Below are 6740 nucleotides of genomic sequence, written 5' to 3'. Positions count from 1 at the left end.
GGGCGCCCGAAAAAAAAAAAAAAAAAAAAAAAAAAAAAAAAAAAAAAAAAAAATAGTCCAGTATCAGTAGTTTACACTGCTCAACTTAATATTAAGATGCCACAGTGAGTAATAAAGATTCTGTCCCCAAATGAGCCTGAGATAGCGCTAAGCAGGAGCCCTTTCAATGGCATACTGAGTAGCTAGTGGCCCCGGTAAAGTCCTAGGAACAATAACATGTGGGGCGCATCTGCCAATCAAGAGCAATGACTTCTTCACCTTCTCTACCTCATTCAGTCCTGGTGAAATAGTTGTAGGTCATTGTCCTGGATAATTTTCTTTGAAAGTTCCATATGAATCCCAGAATTTCAAGTCTTTGCACAAACCAATGTTGCTTGAAAATGGTCCAAAGCTCCTATAACTCTAATGCTCGTCCCGAAAAATTCAGTCGCTTGATTGATACAACAAAATAGACCCGTGGTGCAACTCTCTCTAAAAAAACTAGCAGACTTTTATTCCCATGCTCATTTTGGTTTCAGGCTGCCAAGCTCCAAGACCAGCAAATTGTAAAAGTTTATTAGAATCCCAGACTGGGAGAGTTTCTGTAAACTGTTAAAAAAAAAAAAAAAAAAAAAAAAAAGCTTTCAAGATGCCTCCCTTAAACGTTCTCACTAAAGGAATGTTTCCAAAATGAACCAATCGTCTATACTAGTAACACACAAAAGTCCCTGCGCTGCTTATTCAGTTTGCCTTCACACCAATTCTCTGCCCTGTTTATGCTCCAGGAAACAGACTTCCCGAAATTGCTTCTCTGAGGCTTTCTTGCACCCTTGGCTTTTGGTTGAGATTGGCCAAATGGAGACATTGATGGGAAAGAAGTTAAGGTGTCTATCCCTCCCCACTGCCTTGCTGTGGTTCTGGCAGTGCCTGCATCCCTCCTGGGCCACAGGTCCTGCTGGGCAGCCCCCTCCCACTGTCCCTGTCCTTGAGGCTCTGGCAACACCGTCCCTCACTTGCCCATGCAGACCTAGAGGTAGCCATGCTTTCATCCTGTCTCTAGTCCTCTGGCTTCATCACCCCTGTGGATTCCTTTAACTTAACCCTGCCCACGCTTCCATAGAGTCCCTCTTTAAAACTATTTATTCAAACCCTTTTAGTTTGCTACTTCTCTTCTGCCAGAGCTATAATAGAGTCCTTAAATTCAGTGTCATTTGATTATAATTTTCTAATATAAACCAGAAATAATTAATCCCTTGAGCTCAAATCCTGTCTTAATTTTAAATTTGCCCATTATTATAATCAGCGGCACGCTGATAAATATTTCACGCCCAGCTTTTGGCGTCAGGGAAGGCCTGATTGGAAGTATTTGCTGGCTTTTGTGTTGTATATGCCCTCACCATGGCAGAATTTAACCTAATTTCACTGACCATGGAGATGGGAAGAGATACCAAGAACACAAGTTGATATAGCATTTCTACCACACAGATAAAGTAAACACAAATAACCTCAAGATCATCAATAACAGTAAAATGTCAAGGAATTAGAAAGTTTGAGTACCTTTGCTTTTAACATGATTTATTCAATTGTGTTTATTCAATATAATTTTTAATAATGGCTCTGTTTACTTGCAAAACTCCTGAAAATTTAGCAATCGGCTCTCTCATGCTGGGCCGGCTCAGCTCACAACTGTGAGAGAAAACATAATATCCACAACCGCTTGGTCAATTTAACCTGCTTTTGTTAGTTTTTCCCCTCACATTTTACCATACATTTAAAATATACCTCAATAACTCTGCTCTAAAATCTTATGTTTGACTCTCAAATTGTTCTTTTTAGCAGAAAGAAAAGGTAATATACGGAAATTAGCTTCTTGTAAAACTACCAAGTGGTTCAATGTATTCAGGCTGGTGAAAGTTTCATCAAACAATTTTTTTCTGTTGTTTTTTTTTTTTTTTTTTTCCTGGATGCATATAAACCCGGTTTCTGGGATCCTAACATTTATCATTATTATTATTTTATCACCTAACATTTAATTCTGAGAAAATTCATCTGTTGAGGGAAAAGTATTAATTTTATAAATACACTATAGCATGACTCTAGTCTAAATGGTGGTAACTGGGCAGTTGTTAAACTAGAAAACCTCAAAAAAACACAGTGCCTTTTATTTTAAAGTTGCCATCCTGAAACCAAAGAGTTAAACGCTGAACCTGGAATAATTAAAATAAATCCGAGGGCATAAACACCACCTGTTACTCATTTCCCTCTGGCTATAAATCCAGCTTTATTACTTCCTGGTTGTGTGGGACAAATCTTGTAGAAGTTACTGAATCCCTCTGAGCCTCTCTCTGTATTTTCAAAATAGAGGTAATCACACCTAATTTAAGCTGGTCTGTAGACTTGAAATAAGACCATTTAATTATTCAATTAAAATTTGGCTCTGATAGGATGATCTAACTGCACTGCTTGGAAGGCAGCAGTAAACAGCACCCAGTGTAGGTCATGCCCAGCGATGTTCCTATTCATCTCTTCTTGCTGCTGCAACAGATTACCACAAGTTTAGTGGCTTAAAACAACACGAACATGTTAGCTTACAGTTCTACAGGTCAGAAGTTCAAAATGGGTCTTACTAGGCTAAATTCAAGGTGTTGACAGGCTGCATTCCATCTCAAGGCTCCCGGGGAGAAACCATTTCCTTCCCTTTTCCAGTTTCTAGAGACCACCTATGTTCCTTAGATCATTACCCGCTCCCATCTTCAAAGCCAGCAATGACCAGTTGAGCTCTTCTCATTGTACCATCTCTCTAGTTCAGATTCGGCTTGCCTCTTCCCCACTCAAAGACCCTTGTGATTACATTTGGTCCACATAATCCAGGATAATTTCTTTATGTTAAGGTCAACTGATTAGACTTATGTGTGGAATCTAAAATATGACACAGATGAACTTATCTATGACACAGAAACAGATTCACAGACACAGAGAATAGACTTGTGGTTGCCAATGGGGAGGGGGACTGGGGAAGGGATGGATTGAGAGTTTGGGATTAGCAGGTGCAAATTATTATATATAGAATGGATAAACAACAAGGTCCTATTGTACAGCACAGGGAACTATATTCAATATCCTTTAATAAACCATATGGAAAAGAATATGAAACAAATAAGTTCAGCTGATTAGCAAACTTAATTCCATCTGCAACCACAATTCCCCCTTGCCGTGTAATGTAACATATTCACAGATTCCAGGGGTTGTTGGACATCTTTGGGGACCATTACTCTGCCTACAACATATGCCTATCATAATATGGGGCAGAGTTTTGAACCACAGAAGCCAGAATACCCAAACCACTAGCCCCCTCCTGCTGCTGCTGTAAACCAGCAGATTGTCTCTTTTGCTCAAAAATTTACTTTCAGAAATGGAAGGGACCCACTCAGTGCATGCACCCATTTAGTCTGTATGTCATCCCTGTCTGCTGAGCTGACAGGGGTCATGAGTAATGCCAGTTTCAGTTGGTAGAGAATGTGTACATAACTATAGAGCTTTTGAACTTAAAAGAAGAATGGCTTCACCTAGATTGCTGCCTAGTCCTTTCTCCTCCCCTTATTCCTGAGGGGCCCTTGGGGTCAACCTCTCAGCATTATATGTAGATTTATAAGCAGTACACTGTAGCTGAGTGCTTTGGAGCCAAGTTGCTTGGGTTTGAATCTCAGCTACATGATTTGCTGGCTATGTAATCTTGGGCCAAGGTCTTATTCAGGCTGTACAGTTTATGCAACTCTTAAAAATGATACAGAATAGGACCTACCACATCTGGTTGGGGTGAAAACTAAATAAGATGATGTGTGCAAAGTATCTAGAACAGTGTAATGGGCACTGAAAAAAAAAATGTTAGCTAAATTGTTGATTATTTTGTAGTCCCAAACACCAAAATAATATTTGGTTTAGCGGTTGAGTTTTTTCCCCAAGGAAACTCTGATTTCCATGCCTAACACTCTCCTGGGGTCTAGAGACTCTCAATATTTCTAACTGTCCCCAGACCTGAATATTGGATGTAGTTGTCCTTGTTCCATTTGACAAAGCTTGGCCATGTCGCTAGCTCCCAACTCCTCCCCAGTGCCTCTCTGTATGCTGCTAAGATGGGTTAGCTTACTGTTCAGAACTATCCCCTCACTGCCCTACCCCCAATGGGAAAAGTATACTTCCCCCTCCTTTGCCATTGGGCTCAGTCATGTTACTTGCTTTGACCAATAGGATGTTAGCAGCAGTGACGCAAGCAAGGGCTTGAGACATGCGTGCATAGTTGGGTGCGCCCTCTTGTACTCTGACGTCACCAGGAGAAGAACTTCCTCCAAGTAGCTGTTGCCCCTTCAGCCAGAATGGACCCAGAATGGACCTATCAAGCAGAGACACCTCAGCCATCCTGCAGAGCTGAGAGAATACATAAATGATTTGTTTTAAGCCCCTGTGTTCGAGGGTAGTTTGTTATATATATGGCATTACGGTGGCAGCAGCTAACTGATACATTTGTTCATCCTCTTAAAAGTTTTCACAATACAGCCCTGAATAAAAACTAAGCACTGGGGCTTCCCTGGTGGTGCAGTGGTTAAGAATCTGCCTGCCAGTGCAGGAGACACGGGTTCGAGCCCTGGTACAGGAAGATCGCACATGCCGCAGAGCAACTAAGTCCGTGCGCCACACTACTGAGCCTGCGCTCTAGAGCCCACGAGCCACAGCTACTGAGCCTGCACGCTGCAACTACTGTAGTCCACGCGCCTAGAGCCCGTGCTCGGCAAAAGAGAAGCCACCGCTATGAGAAGCCTGCGCACCGCAAGGAAGAGTAGCTCCCACTTGCCTCAACTAGAGAAAGCCTGTGCAGCAACGAAGACCCAACAGATCCAAAAATAAATTAATTAATTAAAAAACAAAAAGCTAATCATTGAACTAAACTAATCTGTATGCCTGTTCACATCTTCTCCTAGTAACCAATCACTCCCTATGCCACACAGTCAAAAATTTCTCCCTTTCTATCCTTATTTTATTTTCAAATGGTAATGTCATCAATTCACACACCTGTGAACAAGAAGCTGTATAAAATAATGTTCACTGCAGCATTATTCAAAGTAGCAAAATATTGAAACGATGTAATACCCATGATCAGGAGAATGAGGAACAAACCATGATATAGCCATAAAATGGAATACTCTACAGCACTTAAAATAAATGATGAACAATTGCTACTAGAGTAGCTAGCATTGAACAGAAAGAGCCAGTGGCAGAATATACATCATGATACCATATATTTAAAGTTTAAAAATCTGCTAAAGAGTATCATATGTTTATGGCTATATCAATATTTTGAAACAAGTATAACAACATGCATGAGAATAGTAACACTGTGTATACTACTGGGTTACCTTTGGAGAAAGAGTGAGGGAAATGGGTCAGAAAAAGCACAAAAGGAACATCAATTGTATCAACATACCTTTTAAGATGTCTTGAAAACATTCTAAAAAAATACAGCATAATGTTTAAGATTTGATAAAGCTGGGTGGTGGGCACACAGGTATCAATATTATTATAATATTATCAGTTATTCTTGGTATCTTTAAATAGTTACAATTAACATTTTTGTCTGTTTGTTTGTTTGCTTTTTTTTCGGTACGCGGGCCCCTCACTGTTGTGGCCTCTCCCGTTGCGGAGCACAGGCTCCGGACGCGCAGGCTCAGCGGCCATGGCTCACGGGACCAGCCGCTCCACGGTGCCACCAGGGAAGCCCTGCAATTAACATTTTTAATAGCAGTGTTTTTAAGGAGAGACTGTGGGAGTTATTATAAACTGCTTGCTATGATCTGAATGTTTGTGTCCCCCCAAAATTAGTATGTTGATATCCTAATCCCCAGAGCAATGGTCCTTGGAGGTGGGGTCTTTGGGAGGTTGTTAGGCCCTGAGTGTGGAGCCTTCTTGAATGGGATTAGTGCCCTTGTAAAAGAGTCTCCAGAGAGCTCTCTTGTCCCTTCCACGGTGTGAGGATACAGTGATACTTTTGTGTATTTTTCTCCGTTAATCTGTCTTATGTCATTTTAATTCTTAGAGCAGCCAGGAGAACCTAGAAGGGTAGAGGAAAATTTCTCCCTGCCTGGCAGGATAAAAAAGCCTGCCATTTACTCCCTCTGTGACTTTGCTCACTTTACCTAATCTCTCTGTGTCTCAGTTTTCTCATTTATAAAATGGGGCTAATAGTATCTACCTTATAGGTTTATGGTAAGATTTAAATTAGTGCATATCTGTGAAGAATTCAGAACAGTGCCCGGCACAAAGGAAATGCTAGATAAGTGTTACGGACTGTTATTAGTGTTTAGCTGTTCGCCATCCCGTACCAGGCCCTGAGCTTCTTGGGAGTGGGGACTGTCTGGTCTCTGAATCCACAACGCCTAGAACAAAACAAGCTTGCAGTAAATTTGAAGAAAAGCTTAATGTAAGTAAAGGAGAAGTGAAAATCGAAGACATGGGTTTCACTGTGAGGATGATGCGAGACTAGGGCGATAGAGTTTTAGAGACGCCGAGGGCGAAGGGCCGAAGGCGCGCCTGCGCGGAACTGGCGCCCGGACGGCCGCGGGGCGCGGCTTCCCTTTCCCAGCCTCCGGTGGCGATCAGGTGGACTCGGGAGGCGGTGAAGGGGCGGGAGGAAGGGGCGCGGTCCCGGTCACGGGCGGGAGCGAGCGCGGAGCAGCGGTGCCCGGGGCGCACTCCCTCGCTGGCCGCTC

The sequence above is a fragment of the Lipotes vexillifer genome, unplaced genomic scaffold, assembly GCF_000442215.2.
Source record: "Lipotes vexillifer unplaced genomic scaffold, Lipotes_vexillifer_v1.1 scaffold749, whole genome shotgun sequence".
NCBI lineage: Eukaryota > Metazoa > Chordata > Mammalia > Artiodactyla > Lipotidae > Lipotes > Lipotes vexillifer.
This window is presented reverse-complemented; position numbering follows the sequence as displayed.